The following is an 18,581-nucleotide window of genomic DNA, read 5'->3' on the forward strand; positions in this document are numbered from 1 at the left end:
GAATCTCTAATGGGCTATGGTTAAGACTTGCGGTGAAATGTTGCTAATTAAGGACATTGTTCCCTTTTGTTTGGCCTATATCTATTATTGTCTGAATTTTCGTGCATTTTTAATTTTTTACTATTTCAGTTCATCTCTTGTGTTCTGGGTTGTACGTTTATCTTTCTAATTGTAGCCTCTACAATCAGTCGTACGTTTATATATATATATATATATATAAGTGTGGGAATCTCGCTAGCAACCTACAATATATATATATATATATATTTTAAGTGTGGGAATCTAGCTAGCATATCCGACAATGATCCGCAAGACAACAAAAGAGGCAGCTGACAAAAGAGACCACTTCAGTACTAGTGGAAGACTTAAAAACGTTTCCGCCATAAAACGACGTCCATTTAGAACTTGACTAACTTTTAAGTCTTTTATTTATGTTTCTCACTACATAATGGTGAAGATTGTTTTATAAATCTGGTGGACATTGTAGCCAAACGCTCCAGCAAGGTGTAGTTTCAAAAACTCCGTTTCTTTTGACTGCCCAGCAGACTCTGAAGCATAATTGCAACGGCCCTAGAATTCTGAAAGTAAGTGTTGTCAACTTCCTACAATATATATCTTCTACATAATAGTTGTTGCATAATGTCAAAGGCAAGTGCTTTGTATCTATGGGGCTTTTTTTTTTTTTTTTTTTTCAATTCAAAAAAATACATTTGGGATTTTTTTTTTTTTTTTTTTTCAATTCATAAAACATAAGCTTTTTATTTTTGTCATGGTGGCTCCTATACACTAATTTACTGCTTCACAAATTTCATTAAGAAAACTTTATGAAGAAAAAAAAAATTGATAATTTGTGTGAGGGATGGCTTAGTGCAGTGCCAGTGTCCATCTAAATGAAGGGAATAAAACATAATCACCAAATTTTCTCCAAAACCATAATCATAAATCCCAATCCCATAATCCTCTCCTCAATTACAATCCCATGATTGTCTCCCTATCAATGATGATACATATTTTCTTAAGATCTTTTGTATTAAGTTTGATGTTGTAATTTATCTATAAATAATGGAATATTCGATACACCCCATGTAGGTTTTCAGCCTTTCTCTTTTTTTTTTTTTTCTTACATAGTATCAGAGCTTGAAAGACCAACGTGGCCTCTCTGTTTTATACACACTGCATCTCTGTAACCTTTCATCAAACACTTGAGACCTTCATTCCTTCTCTTCTGCACAAAGACACATTCTGCCTATGGTCCGGCTTGTGTGCTGTAGTAAAATATTTAATGGCCCAGATGGTGTAAAAATATTTAACAGCGCAGATGTAACTAGAGAAATTTTTTTATTCTTTTATTTTTATTTATTATTATTATTATTTTTTAAGCCAAAGCGTTGTGCTCTATACTGGAATTAGACAGACAGACAGATTCACGCTCTAGAGAAAGTCTGGTAGCCTCCGGGGTCTGGTGGATCTAAACCCCATGAGAAATCGTTGGTGGGAGAAAATTGAAATAAAAGTATAGATCATCCTCTAAATTGTGTAATATGTACGAATTCTTTCTTAAAGAGCTTGATCAACGAGGTGAATTCATGATACCTTTCTGTTTTGTACACAAAAACAAGGACAGACTCTTAAGAGAATACTTGAGGGTATAGATCCGTCGTATTACTCATCTCCACCGTCCCTACCGCCGGTCTTCACCAGTTGGATAGCCTCCTCTCATTCACTCTCCATTCCCTATCGCTTTTTGGGCTTGTCTAAGATTTAAAGTGAAGTTAAACCTAACAAAGTTCGCTTTGGTTACATCTGGACTGTTAAATATTTTACAGCATCTGGGCCGTTAAATATTTTACCAGCATGTGTGCTACAGAACACAAGCTGGACCGTCTGTCTCAACCAAATCAACCTTCTCTCCAAAATACGGTCAACCCAACAAAAATTCAAATGTCCTCTGTTTCTGCTTCGTCTTCTTCTACTTCCACTACCCTTCCCATCTCATTTAATATTTCACACCTCTTCAACAACCCTATGGATCGCAGCATCTATTTAGGTTGGAAATCACGGTTTGAAGACATCCTTGAGGACGTTGTTTCTATGGGCTGCACTCCTCCTCCATCTAAAGACAAGCTTCCCAATGGAATTCCCAAACCAGAATACTCTAAAGACAAGCTTCCCAATGGAATTCCCAAACCAGAATACTCTAAAGACAAGCTTGTTCTCAGTAGGATCAAAGTCAAAGCCTCTCCCTCGATCCAAACGCTGCTAATCTCATTAACCATATAGAAGACAACAGCTCCATAATTTACCCCTCAACAGCAGCCCAACTCCCATGATTCAAGCTACTTCCATGATTGAATGCTCACCCATTCACAGAAAACAAGTCTCCATGTTTTCTTTGAACAGTCGCACCTCTTCCAGCTTTTGTGGATCCTTTCCTGCTTCGCACAGCAGCAACTCAGTTGCCTCTCCATAGACTCCATTCAGTAACAATTACAGCTATGCACAGCCGTGTTCTATGACAGCCCAAGATAGAAGTCCTGTCAATTCCACATGTAACTTGCTTGAAGTGTTTCTCTGCCTAGGTAATTCTCGCGAATCTCTTCTATAGAGATTATTCTAGCTCTTGTGGTTATAAATATAAGAACCACTATGCTCTAGGAAATGTAACCAAAACAGAGATGATCTAAACCTTTACCTGGTATCGGAGAAAATTGGGTGACGCCTTTATTCTAAACTTGGTTTTCCCTTCTTTTGGTGGCAGCACCGTCAGTGTGGGCTTAGCCCACAGCCCACACTGGCAGTGCCTTGAGGAAGCTCTACAAGAGCGGTTATTATCGAAAAATAATAATAATAATAATCATCATCATTTATCTTGCTTACCGTTGATTTATCTTCCTCCATATCCCTTGCCTTTGTTTTTCTTCCTCGCCTCTCTTTGATTCCCTTTGTTCTTAAATAAAAAGCTCTCTCTGATGGTGGAGGTGTCGCCCGGACATTCATAAACCAGGGAAGAAACTCTCGCTCAAACAAGTCGCTGTATGTACCTTTGGCCGACATCAGGCAGTAGTCCCAGCAGTTATCAAACAGAAGGGGTGGAGCAAAAGTAACCCCTTTTTCTTTAATTTTTGCAATATCTCACGTAAGGGTGTGAACCCAGTCCGGTTTCTCAGTTTTTGGCCAAAACCAGGAACCAGAACCGGGTTCTCGGTTTTGAGAAACCAGAACTGGAACCGGGACCCCGGTCCCGGTTACCGGCCGGTTCCGGTTTTACCCGGTCCGGTAACCCCTTTTTTTTAAAAAAAATTGGTTTTTGGGCTTATTTTAAGTATTGGGCTTTTTGGCTTATTTTAGGTATTGGGATTAAAATAAAGCCCTTTTTTTTCTTTTTCTTTTTTCATAAGTTGGCCCATTTTTTAAAAAATTTATTAGTCTTTTTATCTAAATTAAAGGGACTTTGTTGTGATTGTTCCAAATAATTAAAAAATAAACCTAAAAAAGTCCAAAAATCCTAAAAAATCAATGTTTTTGCCTATTTGGGCCTTAGAAATAAAAAATTTAATTTTTTAAAATACCCTAAACCTAAACCTAAGTGTGTATATATATATATATATATTATTAAATAAAATGGAACCGGGTACCGGAATCGGGGTACCTGGTTTTTGGATTTTTTCAAACCGGAGCCGGAACCGGGACTCCGGTTTCCTGGTTTCCGGTTTTCTGGTAATTTTTGACATCCCTAATCTCATGTGATGAGTCAGAGCCCATGTGAAGAGGGATTCCTTTTGCTGGATACTCTTCCTCCTCCCACGTGAAAAAGTTATGCTCTCTCTCTCTAATTAAGCATATCTAACTAAACATATCTAAAGCCTAAAGGTGTTGGTATGTCACTTTTTTCCACAAATATAAATATTTTTGTTGTTATAGATATCTCTCTAATTAAAACACCAAGCACATGGGCCTTCATTTTGCAGGTCTTTGATATTTTAATACAAGTATACAACCATGATAAATTATCATTACCCATAAACTTAAATGATTTCCAAATGAATAACTTATTTATGTTAATAGCTGCTCGTGGTCATCTGCTCATTTATATAAATATTCTATACACGTACACAGTACCATATTAATTATGTATTGATCATATGTTTTCTATCTGTTTTATTTCTTACAAAAGAAGAACTTAAAAGTCCAAGAGGGCGCTTTCAAGTAAAGAACCTCAAGAAAGAAGACCAGCAGTACTCAAAGGTGACAATTGCAAGGAGTGAGACATGAGTAGTCCTCAAAGGGTTTCTAGTCCTAGTGGACAAAATATCCATCAAGTTGTAAATGCACCTGATGCGAGTGAGTGCTCTCTCATTCTTTGTTGTCAATATCTTAGTCTTAGGGACAAGTGTTATGAATTTCTTTGTTTTATGGTATGCATTCCATTCCATCTGGCAAACACTGCAGTGTGAATTTTGCTAAAATGTTCTGTAAGCATTTTTAATCTTACTAATTTTTTTATTAAGAGATAAGTATCAAGATGATATGAAGCTTATTCATTGGTAGCCATAGCATTTTTCTTTATTAATTGTTTTAATCATTTTCAATGAATAAACTCCACATTATCTTAGTATATATCTCTTAGTAAAAGATTTAGGCCCCGTTTGGTTTGCAGAATAGGTATTCCATTAGGAAAAGGAATAGGTATTACTCGGAATAGAAGAGGTTGGAATTGAATAATTATTCCAATTTTTTAATTAGTTTGGTAATAATACATATGGTCTAATTGAAATTGAATCAAAATTACTAAAAACCCCACATTATTTTATTTTATTTTTTCAATTCATACTAGAAAAAAATAATAATTTAAAAAACCTAAAAAATAGGGGGGTGGTCGGCCACCCACAGAACTGGCTGGGGGTAGTCGCACCACCCCCGCCTCTTTTGTGGGGGTGGCTGGCCACCCCCTTTAATTTCCATGTATATATAATATATATTAAGTTTAAAATAAAATAAAAAAATTATAAGGGGTTTTTTTGAAAAATCTATTCCATTCTATAAGGAATAACTATTCTTCTAATTTTTTAGAGGAATAGTTAATCCTATATGTATGTGATTAGTCATTTCCATGTGAATAACTATTCTCAAGAATAAACTGATACCAAACAAAAGAATGGCTATTCCTATAAAATAACCATTCAATTCTAAGGGTTTATTCCGCAAACCAAACGGGTTCTTAGTACTCCTAGGTTATTATTATTATTATTATTATTAATTTTTTTTATACATAGGCCAAGAGAAACCGCCAAAAAAAAACAAGAAAAAAAAAAAGAAAAGAAAGAATGACGCACACACAAAAGAAGAAGAAACATGGAGAAAAAAAGAAGAAGAAACATTTCATTTTCCGCCTTATAATTAGATATTTTTATCTTCTAGTATCTAAATGGTATGATCAATCACCAAAATAGTATAGTTCATATACCTCTACTGCTTCAAAATTTTCAGGGACAATAAGATTTCAATACCTTAACACTTCCGTTCCCCTCTATCAAGCTGCCCTAAAAGGCGATTGGCAAGTTGCTAAGACACTAGTTGAGAAATATCCAGATGTCTTTGGTCGTCCCATAACAGAAGGGAATGAGATAGCTCTTCACATTGCAGTGGCAGCAGAACGTGACACTTTTGTGAAAGAACTAGTCAAATGTATGACTCCGGACGAAATAGCATTACCAAATAAAGCTGGAAACACAGCCCTTTGCTTTGCTGCTTTATCAGGAATCGTGTTAATTGCAAAGGAGATGGTGGAAGTGAACAAGAAATTGCCATTAGTCCGTGGTAGCCTTGGAAAGACACCACTTTACATGGCAGCATTGAACGGACATAGAAACATGGTGTTGTATCTATACGACGTGACTCCTTTTGATGACTTGACTGCTGATGATCGCATTGATATCCTTGTCGCCACTATTTCTATTGATATGTATGGTATGTCCTACTTCTCACCAATTGGGAGTTTGAGCCAATTAGTTTATAATTTAATCTATTTATTGAAATTTCAATTGGACATGAAACGCATATATATCGTTCATCATTTTACGTCCTATATACTTTGACAGTGAGTGTTAGGAAGTTAGACAAGTTGGATAGAGTGGTTTCTACTTTCTAGTGCAATATTATTACTGACCTCAATTTATTTATTTTTTTATTTTTTGAATTGACAGATGTAGCATTGAAAATTCTGAAAAAGGATCTTACATTAGCAACCATGGAGGATAGGTTCAAGGAGATAGCGTTGCAAGAGTTGGCCAGAAAACCATTTGCACCCGGCGACGACAGAAGTCAGCTTTCTCTATGGGAAAGATGTTCAAACTCTTGTTAGTTTGCCTCCAGCACAAACTATCATCACTTGCTCATATATATATATATATATATATATATATAACATTCCCAACTAGTTATTTTCATAATTATTACATGCACTAATCGCATCGTGACAATTTTACTCAAATCCACTTAAATGAGAAAGTAGTCTTACTTAATCACATCAGACCTTAGGTGATAGATATTTATTTCCTAAGCTATGGGAAACTCTAATGAAATAAATCATTTTACATTTGATATGTCTCGATCTATTATAATATTAATTTTGTAACTCTTTCCTATATACACATAAAGTGCATTGTAAGTAACGTTTTTTTTAAAAAACATAAATACCTATATATATTTCTGTTACTCAAACCTATATCAGCATGAAATGCTAGATCATTAGCATTAAGAATGGAGCTTGTGGCATTTGATATGCATCAAAACGTATTCGGGACCAACAAGTTCACAACAAAATCTTTGTTTTTCTTTTTCTTTTATAACTTTAAGGGAAATGATGTCACCACCCTCATGCTTTCATAATTTTTGATAAATTTGTAATCTAACAAATTACAAATTTGAGACAAGCGACTCATTTCTCACTGGGCCTCTGTGACCAAAACTCCTCATGGAGGGTAAAGCATACATGCATACATGTCCACTCAAGGTTGAGGTGGACGTCAACTCTTTTTCTAAATGTTTTTTGAAATTTTTTAACAAAAGGACATAATTATAGCTTTATATATAGACGTGAAAGTTAGCGAAGGTCTCGATTTACAAATGCTGGTAACACGCGCGTCTTCAATTTATCAACTTGAAGAGTGATCAGCATGTGAAAAAGTACAAACGAATGGTGACATAATTTCCTCAAGTTTAAATATATATAATGTCTTTCTTGGAATTTTGGTAAAATAATCACTTAGCTAGGTCCTCATCTTTATTAACTATCAAATTGAAATAACTTTCTTACCAAATGATATTTCAACAGGTTTTTTTTTTTTTTTTTTTTTTTTGTTTTTTTTTCACAGGGTTCAAAGGGATATCTAACAAAGCTTTGATGCAAACATTAGCTCACGATGAATTGGTTAAACTTCTTTGGAGTGAGGTTCTAGTATTGCCAAACGACCAGTTCTCAGACCTACTTGTCAAGCATTCAACTTTACTTTTTGAAGCTGCAGAATTAGGGAATGTTGATTATCTAATTATACTTATACGTGCTTATCCTGATCTCATATGGAAAGTAGATGAGAAAAACCGAAGTATATTTCATGTTGCTGTTAAACTTCGGCAAGAAAATGTGTTCAATCTAATATATGAGATAGGTGCTATCAAGGGTATCATTGCACAATATACTGACACAGGCGATAACAACATGCTTCACTTAGCTGGGCGATTGGCTCCTTTAGAGCGACTAAATATCATATCAGGAGCAGCCCTTCAAATGCAACGGGAGTTACTGTGGTTTAAGGTGGGTGTAATTATATGATTTAAATTTATTTTTCTTTTGATTGCACTTTCACTTGTCAATGATTTATGTCTCGATCATTGTAGGAGATAGAAAAGATTGTGCCTCCTTCATACAAAAAGCTGTTGAATAAAGATAGAAGAGGTAAACCTGCAGATACACCTTGGCAATTATTCATAAAGGAACATGAAAAGTTAAAAGAACAAGGTGAAAAATGGATGAAAGACACTGCAAACTATTGCATGCTTGTGGCGGCATTGATTGCCACAGTGGTCTTTGCTGCAGCTTTTACTGTGCCAGGTGGCAACAACCAAGAAATAGGATCACCTATTTTTTTGAAAAGTAAGTGGTTTTTGGTGTTCTTTATATGAGATGCAATTGCACTGGTCTCCTCTTCGACTTCGATACTAATATTTTTGTCAATTCTCACTTCACGTTATGCGAAGAGGATTTCCTTGAGTTATTACCAGCAAGGTTATTGTTTGGACTTACAACACTCTTCATCTCTATAGCAAGCATGGTTGTAGCTTTTAGTGCAACATGCTTTTTGGTTTATTACAGCGAAACGGCATGGCTTCCAATTGTTATAATTGTTTCAGCTAGTGTCCCGGTTACTTTATTTGTTAAGCTACATTATCAACTTTGGGTTGATATTATCTGCTCAACATATTGGTCTAGGTTTCTTTTTCAGTCAAATAAACGTACGCTATTTTAGCGGAATATGTTGGTTCGGCAGGTCATCTGCAGGAAATCTGAAATTGAAGTCAAGCAAAGAGGAAGACGTTAAGAGGGAGTCAAGAGGTTTTAAACAAGGAAGGTTGAAGAAAGAATTGAACAAAGGAAGACTTTGAATTGATGTTTTTCTGAATCATTTCCATGCATCAAGACTTCAACTTGTTCTGTATTGATTAGAACTACTATCATTTATATTTTTATTTTGCATTATACTTTTCTATGTAAACTCACAGTGAGCTGATAGGTAAGACTGTCTTCAAAGTGGATTTATCTTTATCTTCTGTTGTGTTCCTTTGCATGTCCTTTCATCACTTCCAATTATCAATTGATTCATACTATATATCCCTGTCTTTTAATATTAACACATACAGAAGAAAATAAAGGTGTAAGAAAATTCAATAATTAAATCATAGAGAATTGAATATCTTTCGAGGAGATTGTCTACATCTATGAGGCATCAAGAATTATACTTCTAATATTTCACTAGTATGAAAGAAAAATGATCGTTTGTAAAATGGTTCATTTGGGGTACTCCTTAAAATTAGTTCTTGCATACAATAGAACTGTGGATTTATTGAGATAAACTCAATTTACACACAGGTAAAATTATATGAAACTAGAATTCATAACCCAAGAAAGAGGCAATTGCTTAATGTCCACAAGGTTTCATTACTTAACATGCTCTAATGAAATCTTGATGCAGATTATGTAGGCATTAGTTTGTTTTATTTTCTAAACCGACTTTATATTGTTATTTGATTAGGGTTTAGGTTTTAAGAGTTTATTTCGTTATTTTATTAGGTTTAGGGTTTTGGGGGTATTTATATCATATTTTATTAGGTTTATGGTTTTTGGCTATAAAGATATGCTTATAGCCTCTAGAGAAAGACATTTGTTGAATATTATTGATTTTGATTAATGAGAATACTCAGAGTTGAGTTTATTCTTCTTTTCCTTTAAACTTTAGAGAGTATCTATTATTTTTTAAAAAATTCTTAGATCATTGATAGACTCGAAATCTAGAATTAGTTATCCGCTGCTTTATTGTTGTTCTTCGCTACAACTCACCAAGTCACGCTGTATCAGTTGGTATGAGAGCTCAATTACTTTTCATGAATAGGGAGGAGGGACTGTTTTGCAGACATGAACAAGGTGCACGTTCGAACGGAGACAGCATGTAAGGAGCAACCAGCAATTCGCTTGCGGCACATGAGTAATGGGCCGAACGGTTGTCGTCGCCAACCAAGACCGCGATTCGGGGAGGTGGAAGGCAAATCTATCGCTAAACATTGGCAACACACGAAGGATCAATTTAGGGCTATGAGGGATCAAATTGAAGACCTTACTACCCAATTATCCAACTTGTGTGGTCAACATGGGAACGGATCTAGAAACCCATTTGCGGAGCGCCGAACGCACGGACATCAGCACCTTGCGCAAGCTCATGCCAATCGGCGGGTAAATAGATTCGAACTCAAAATTTTGAAATTTGATGGGGATTTAGAACTCGACAAATTTTTGGATTGGGTGTTGGCCGTTGAAGAGGTTTTTGAATTCAACGGGGTGCCCGATGAACAACAAGTCTCTTTGGTGGTACATACATTCCGGGGAAGAGTTGGTGTATGGTGACAACAACTGAAGAAAACTAGGAAGCGGGAAGGCAAATTGAAGATCGATAGTTAGGAGAAACTATTGAAATATATTAAGTCGCTTTCTTACCGCATAGTTATACTATGGGTCAAAAGTCACAAAATTGGAGACAATGGTCTATGGCTGTGATAAAGAAAATAGAAAGTTCCTACAAAAAAGAGGTATGTAGGGAAACATGGAGTGAGGCGAAGAGTCCACGACAGGCCAATTGGACCCCTACTTGCCAACCACAAATCCACAAACCGAATCCATATTCTGTGGAGGAGGAAAAAGAATATGTGGGTGAAGAGTTTCAAGAATCTGTATTCATTGATGAACAGTTTAGACATGAAGATGTTATAGATCCTTCGCAAGGATTTGTGGATTGGGATTTCCCACCAACCTATAATGACAATGTCAATGAGGAAGAACTGATTGAAGGATCATTGGCATCCGACCCACGCTTGGCCGCCTCTACCCCGATGAAGATGACCAAGAGGGAGAGTACAAGGAAGATGATTTTTCTCCTATATTTGGCGGCCTCTACCCCTATGAAGATGACCAAGAGGGAGAGTACAAAGAAGATGGTCTTTCTCCTATATTTGGCGGCCTCTATCCCGAAGATGATCAATTGGAAGAGGAAGAGCCCATAGGTGACATCGACAATTATGAAGAGGTTGATGAAGACTTTTCAGGTGAAGTGTCTAATTATAATGATGAAGGGGTTGATTATACTGAAAGGGAGAAGGAACGAGAGAAGAACGGCAAATCTGAAGTATTGCCAAGTGGTGTGTGGGGCTTTCATGATAACCATTAAGGTATTTCGATGATGAGAAGCAACACGTTTATTTTGAGGTGTTGCCTTGCCTTAATCTTGAGGAAGGGAGAGTGAAACGAGTTGATAGGGCATCCGAAGGACCGTGGAAAGAACCGACCGAATTCGAAGACGAATTCTCTCCAACAAGGGGAGAATGATGCAGATTACGTAGCCGTCAGTTTGTTTTATTTTCTAAACCGACTTTATGCTGTTATTTTATTAGGGTTAGGGTTTTAAGAGTCTTTATTTCGTTATTTTATTAGGTTTAAGGTTTTGGGGGTATTTATGTCATATTTTATTAGGTTTAAGGTTTTTGGCTATAAATACATGCTTATAGACTCCAGAGAAAGACAGTTATTGATTATTATTGATTTTGATTAATGAGAATATTCAGAGTTGAGTTTATTCCTTTTTTCCTTTAAACTTTAGAGAGTATCTATTGCTTTTAGAAGAATTCTTAGATTATTGATAGACTCAAGATCTAGAATTAGTTATCCACTACTTTATTGTTGTTTTTCGTTGCAACACACTAAGTCACGCTACATCACATCCCAACTAAAAGTTCATCCCAATAGTCCAAATAACTTGCTAATATGTAAAATACCGAGGTGTTTCACACATGAAAAAGTAACTTTATAAGTTTATGACTTAATAAACTTAAGCTTTTGTGACAATACAACTGGAAATTTGGAAAAGATGAGCTCCATTTGGAAAGGCTATGTGCTGCAATGTTATTTATTTAATTATAAGAATGTCTTAATTCACACAATATAAAATATATATTATACACTGATTTGATAAACCATAATAGTTTGAAACTCCTAAATATATCATGATACATACTTATTTATCTAGGTGTCTGAGAATATAAAATTTACTTCATAGAATATGTTGTGCAAATTTATTTAACTCGCAAGTGCACGAATTGATTGTAGTTTAATGGATTGCAAGTGCGAGGTTGAACCCACAGAGAATTGTATTTTTGAAAAAACAATTTAAATCTAAACTAATTAAATCCTAACCTAGTTCCAAAAAGGTTTAAAATTTTGATTTTTGAAATTAAAGACAAACATAAACTAATTAAAATAAACTAAGAGATAAAATACTAAGGTTTGAGAATTCACACTCACCGAATCATAACAACTTACTTTCATGTTTATCAATATTGATTTGAAGTTTTCATAATTAAAATCTTAGATATGTTTTACTATGCTTCAAACAATTAATCAAATCATCCCATATATTTATTAATTGCACAAATCACAAGAGAAATCCAATATCAATTAAATTATCAAATGTATCCATAAATCACAAAAGATATCTAATCTTAATTGAAACACCAAATGTATCCGTAGACCAAATCACAAGGGATATCCAATTATTTAGGTAAATAAAATCAAGTAATCAATTATGTGAAATTATCTTAAATCATCAAGTGTATGCTTGAATCACAACAAGATATCCAAGAATCATGCCACATATTGAAAAGAAGTAAAACAATTAAAATATTAAACTCAATAAAATCAGATAAATAAAGACTTACATGAAAGTATTGATTCTTTATCGGTGATGCTTCATCCCCAACCTTAGTTGGGAATTTAGCTCCACATAAAACCTAAATCTAAAGAAAACCTAAATTAGAAAGAGAAAAACTGTAGAATTTTGCTATCTAGAATTCTATATATTTTCTTGAATGCAAAGAAGTCTATTTATAGGCTTAGCGAATTCATAGAAACCCTATTAAACCTTGATAATTTGGAGGTCTGTCTCCCAATAAAAATAGAAGTCAGAAATCAGAATAGGATTCGTCCAGATTTGGGTCCTTTTATTGCGGGGTGATTTTGGCATAGTAACCTTCTGAATTAGGAAACAAATATTTGATAACGAATTGTAGTATTTTGAGTTAGCTTTCTAATTCTCCTTGAATCACTTCAATTCGATATTTGAGCAGAAAGTTATGGTCAAAATACTGAGATATGTACAGAATCTGAATTTGAATCAAATCCAAAATTTTATCCAATCTGAACTTTAATCCAATCTGATCTTTAATCCGATTTAACCTTTTTTTGGATTTGGTTAAACTTAACCACATCATTGAGGTTTTCTCAAAGTATGCTTTCTTCCAAACTTTCCATTTTTCCCTTTAAAGCTGTAGTTTTTTTTCAATGACCTACAAAATACTAAAAACACAAAACTAACAGAAAATATTAAATAACGACATAGCTAAAGGATTAACTAATGTAAACAAAGGGGTCCAAGTATGTAATATTTGACACTTATCAGAATATATTATTGAACGCAATGGCCACAGGACGCCCTCTCATGTGTGGCCTAAGGTGAGCAACTCCAAATAAACTAAGTAAAACTTCACTTAAAAATCTTTTATAAACAGAAAGATTCGTGTTTTCTACATGCCAGATAGCCAGACATGTGACTTTCCCTCAACTTCTTTTCTTCCTTCTACTTTATTTTCCTGAACTTTTAAGTTATCTCCCAAAGTTATTGTTAAACTTATTAATGTGGCTATAAAGCTACCAAGAAAATTGTTTGTTCTGTAGTATATATAAGATTTGAAAAAGAAAAAGAAAAAATAAAAGTACAAGATGTTGTGCCTTTGGTTGATTGCATTTTATTAATGAGAAATGTTAGGAGTACCAAATTTATGAATGTTATGCTTTGGAATAGAAAGCAATCAATGAGGATACAAAATAGCCTTGACCCAAGCACTAATAGGCTGATTCCTAAAAATAGAAATATCAAGAGGCCACTTGGAAATCCACTAGATTATCTTAGCAATAGAGCAATCCAACATGAGGTGTTTGATAGTTTCAGATGGCCCCTTGCACATAGGGCAATTCCAACTAATCAAAGAGGCATTGGAAACAAATCTACCAATATTAGATACTGTAAGCAAAGCATTCCAAGAAATCTTCCAAAGTAAGTGCTTTAAACTCCATAGACTATCTCATGTAGATCAGAGTGTAGTCCGAACCCATATTTTATTTCATGTTTTTTGTTGTTTAAGTGTCGTGGCTGTCCGGATGGGCGCCATCAGTTTGTTTTATTTTCTAGCTGACTTTATGTTGTTATTTTATTAGGGTTAGGGTTTTGGGAGTCTTTAGTTCGCTATTTTATTAGGTTTACAGTTTTGGAGGTATTTATGTCATATTTTATTAGTTTTAGGATTTTGGGCTATAAATATATGCTTATAGGTTCCATAAAAGATCAGTTGATGTTGATTATTGATTTTTATTAATGAGAATTACTCAGAGTCGAGTTTATTCCTCTATTTTCCTTCAAAACCTAGAGAGTATCTACTTTTGTTAAGAAGATTTTTAAGATCATTGATAGAATCAAGATCTAGAAGTAGTTATCCGCTACTTAATAGTATTCTTCACTGCAGCCCACTAAGTCATGTTGCATGAGTGGGTATCAGGGCTCAATTACTTTCCATGAATGGGGAGGAGCAACCGCTTTGTAAACATGAACGAGTGTATGTGCGCACGGAAACAACACGTAAGGAGCAACAGGCAATTCGCTTGTGGCACATGAGTTGTGGGCTGAACAGTTGTCGTCGCCAACTAAGACCGTGATTCACAATGACGGAAGGTAAATCTATTGCTGAACATTGGCAACACACGGAGGATAGATTCAGAGCTATGAGGGATCAAATTGAAGACCTTACTGCTCAATTATCCAACTTATATGGTCAACATGGGAACAGATCTAGAAACCCGTTTGCAGAGCGCCGAACGCACGAATGTTAGCACCTCGCACAAGCTCATGCCAATCGGTGGCCCGGCGGGTGAGTAGATTCAAACTTGAAATACCAGCATTCCAAGGTTGCTTGCAGCCCAAAGAGCTCCCTGTGACAGAAAAAAATAGAAAAAATCTACAAAAGAAAGGTTCCTAGAGAGGCGGTAGAGATTAGGAGTCAATTGGTCGAGGAGGAGAAAGATGGCTTTATTGAAGAATATTGCTCGATAGATTGGGCCTTTCCACCAATCTATGACATCTATCCCAATGAAGAGGAGTTGTTAGAAAAAGGTAAATCTCTCGGATACACATCATGTGCTTGATAAGAGTCTTGAAGATAAAGTCTTTGATTTGAGTATAGCGCCAATTAACTATCTTGATTTTATCTGGGTAGATGCTATTTTGTCAAATTCTTCTAACTAAATTTGTAATGAGATCTGTATGGCGGGAGAGAGACGAGAGAAGAGCACGACAAGCTTGACATTTGGCAAGTGATGAGCGAGGCATTCAAGATTATCATCACCGTCTCCTGATGATTAGGCACATCATGTGTATTGTGGGCCGTTGCTGTGTCTTGATCTTAAAGAAGGGTGAATGGAACAAGTTGACAAGGCACCCAAAAGACCGCAGGAAGAACCGTTCGAATTCGAGGACGAATTCTCTTCAACCTGGGGAGAGTGATGTAGATCGGAGTGTAGTTCGAATCCATATGTTATTTCATGTTTTTGTCGTTTAAGTGTTGTGGCCGTCCGCACAGGCGCCGTCAGTTTGTTTTATTTTCTAGCTGACTTTATGTTGTTATTTTATTAGGGTTAGGGTTTTGGGAGTATTTATTTCGTTATTTTATTAAGTTTAGGGTTTTGGGAGTATTTATGCCATATTTTATTAGGTTTTGGGCTTTGGGCTATATATATAGATATATATATATGCTTATAGCCTCCATAGAAGATTAGTTGATGTTGATTATTGATTTTTATTAAGGGTTAAATACTAAAAACTCCCTAAGGTTTGGACACTTTATTTTTTCCCCCTTAGGTTTTGATTTGTATCATAGGAGGTATCTGTGGTTTTGATAAAGACCAAATTGGTCCTTCCATCCATTGACCGTTAGTTGACTTAACGAAAGTTCACGTCACTGATACGTGGACTAATTAAAATTCGACACTTGGCATAAGTGGCTACGTCATCAGTGATAATGTGGCCACCTAATTAAATTTTTTATTTTTTATTTTTTAATATATATATATTCAAAAAAATAAAAAGAAAAAAACTACAGCCACCCCCAATACTCACTGGGGGTGGCCGAAACCACCCCCAAACCACCATTGGGGGTGGTTCGGCCACCCCCTTGATTATTGATTTTTATTAATGAGAATTACTTAGAGTTGAGTTTATTCCTCTATTTTTCTTCAAAACCTAGAGAATATCTACTTTTGTTAAGAAGATTTTTAAGATCATTGATAGAATCAAGATCTAGAAGTATTTATTCGCTGCTTATTGATGTTCTTCATTACAGCTCACTAAGTCACGCTGCATCACTATCCCAATCAGCATGGCTTAAAGGGGCAGGCCTCAAAGAATTATTTTGAATGATGATCTATTGGGAAGCAGAAGGAGCCCAAATCGATGTATCAGGGGCAGATCTGCTCGGGAGGTGTATGTTCAAAACCTTTGCACCGAAGAGGCCTCAAACAGGTGATGCAAGAGAGGGATATTCCAGCTACGGGAAGAGGGTAAAATAAGGTCAGAAATGATACTATTAGGAGGAAAGTTAAGGGCTGGATTTGGAATAGGTTCAAAATTGGGCATGGATGGGATCCAAAGAGAGGACATAACATTAAGGTCAACACCTGACGCGATAGCCCAACAAGCCCCATTGTTACAAATTAGTGTGCCATTCTAATTAAATGTTTATTTTGGTTGTATTTTATTAAACTCTAGTTTGTAGTAGGTGATGTATGTATTGTTAAGCCGTGTGTGTGGTTCTAGAATCTACTTTTCTAATAATGTGTGCTTGACTTTTGTATTGGGCAGCAGATGAAAAGAGTGAGAATATGCAGAAAAATGAGAAGAGAACCGAGAGATATCTAGCAGCTTTCTTCAGAAAAATTGCTCCCCTGTTTTTTCTCTGTTTTTTCCCTTGCCTTTATTCATTTCTGCAGCAGGTTTTTCTTCTTATTCTCTTGTGTTTCCCTTCTCTAATTTACTACCCATTGAGAAGTGTCTTGCTGGAACATCCAGCCAACACCCATCACCACTTTCCTATGCATTAGGATTCCCTTCCAAATCCAAGAAGCATCGGATTTAAAGGGGGCTTCAAGAAAAGAATAATTCCTCAAATACTTTGCTTTTAGTGTGTCAAACCAAAGCAAAGAGCTGCTAGCCAGGATGGGAAAGTCAATAGGATGAAACCCCTTGTAGACAAGAAATCAATAATTCCTCAAATACTTCAACAAGGCTTTGCGTAGATAATCAGTGCTCGGGGTTTGTACGCGTGCATGGTGGTGCGGTCGTGTTCGCCTTGGGGCTCTCTGATTAGGCATTGTAACTTGGTTGACTGACCAAGGTTTGGATTGCTTTTGTTATTTTCCTATTAGTCACTCTTCATGCAAATATAATATCATTATAATCATTAATTAATTCCTTTATTTCTATCTGATTATTTTATCTTCTTGCGAAAGAAAGAAAAAAATAGAAGATGCTGATCCTCAACTTATGGTCTCTCTTTAAATTACTCGTACCAAAAGCTTTAAAGCTGATTAAAAAATAAAAAATAATCTTAGTTATTTAACTTATATTCTAATTAACCCTCCCTTTCACATTTTGAGTTAATTAAACTTTTATTTAATAAGTGAAGCATCACACGTAGAAATGTAGAATATTTAATTGAAATATGAGCTGAATGATAGAGACAATAATATCTCTGAACTAATATCATGTTAAATCAATACTTATCCCAAACATTTAAATTAATTAAAATGAATTAATTTAATAGTTTATATTTTAAGATTGAGGAGTCTCATTTCGTCAAAATTCAGCCCTAGTTGAGCGATCTTCAACAAGATTTGGCCAACTGGAACATAGCTAAGCTAGCACAGGGTCCAAGATTTGTTGAAATGAAGGAGATGGATATAGAGGAGCCAAGCTCAAGCGAAACTAACGAGGGTAAGTGCTCTCTCTTTTTCTATCATCATATGGCGTTGTAAATATAGTAGTTAGGGTTATATGTATCTCATCTAAGTACAATTTTCTGTATAATTAAATATAATTACGATTTTATTATCTGCACTACGTACAGAGAAGGAGCTAGAAACCATTATGGTTAAATATAATTACGATTTTATTATCTGCACTACGTACAGGGACGGAACTAGAAACTATTATGGTTAGAGGCTAAGAATCAAAAATATTTTAAGGCCGGTTGGCTTGAAAAAAAATAAAATAAAATTACTTATAATTTCTTTTTTTACCTTAGATTTTTTTTATTCTTAGGAATTTTGGGGGAGGAGGACATAGCCTAAAGCAGTCCCCCCGCTCCCTGTCTGCAGACATGTGACACAGTTTTTGAATATAAAGTATTTTTTCCATGAAAGAAGAGAAAAATTCCTTTAAGGTTAGAAGATTCCCAATAACATAAATTAGTTATTCCAAATAACTAACAGCATTTCCAACGATAGTAACTAAAATACTTGGTCTAGAAGTGGAAATTTCTATTTTAGTTACGCCCTTTTTTATATATACTCAACATATTTTTTATTTTATTTAAATATTATTTTTTCAGAATTTTTTATTTTATTTATGTAATGAATAGTTAGAAATAGTTATTTTGTTAAA

The 18,581-nt window shown here is 35.1% G+C and overlaps 1 pseudogene; it reads left to right on the forward strand.

Moving 5' to 3' along the window:
• The first annotated feature begins 1,941 nt into the window (after positions 1–1,941).
• LOC132169283 (ankyrin repeat-containing protein NPR4-like) lies at positions 1,942–10,991 on the forward strand (annotated as a pseudogene).
• Positions 10,992–18,581: the final 7,590 nt, after the last annotated feature.

Source organism: Corylus avellana, chromosome ca2, assembly GCF_901000735.1.
Source record: "Corylus avellana chromosome ca2, CavTom2PMs-1.0".
Taxonomy (NCBI): domain Eukaryota; kingdom Viridiplantae; phylum Streptophyta; class Magnoliopsida; order Fagales; family Betulaceae; genus Corylus; species Corylus avellana.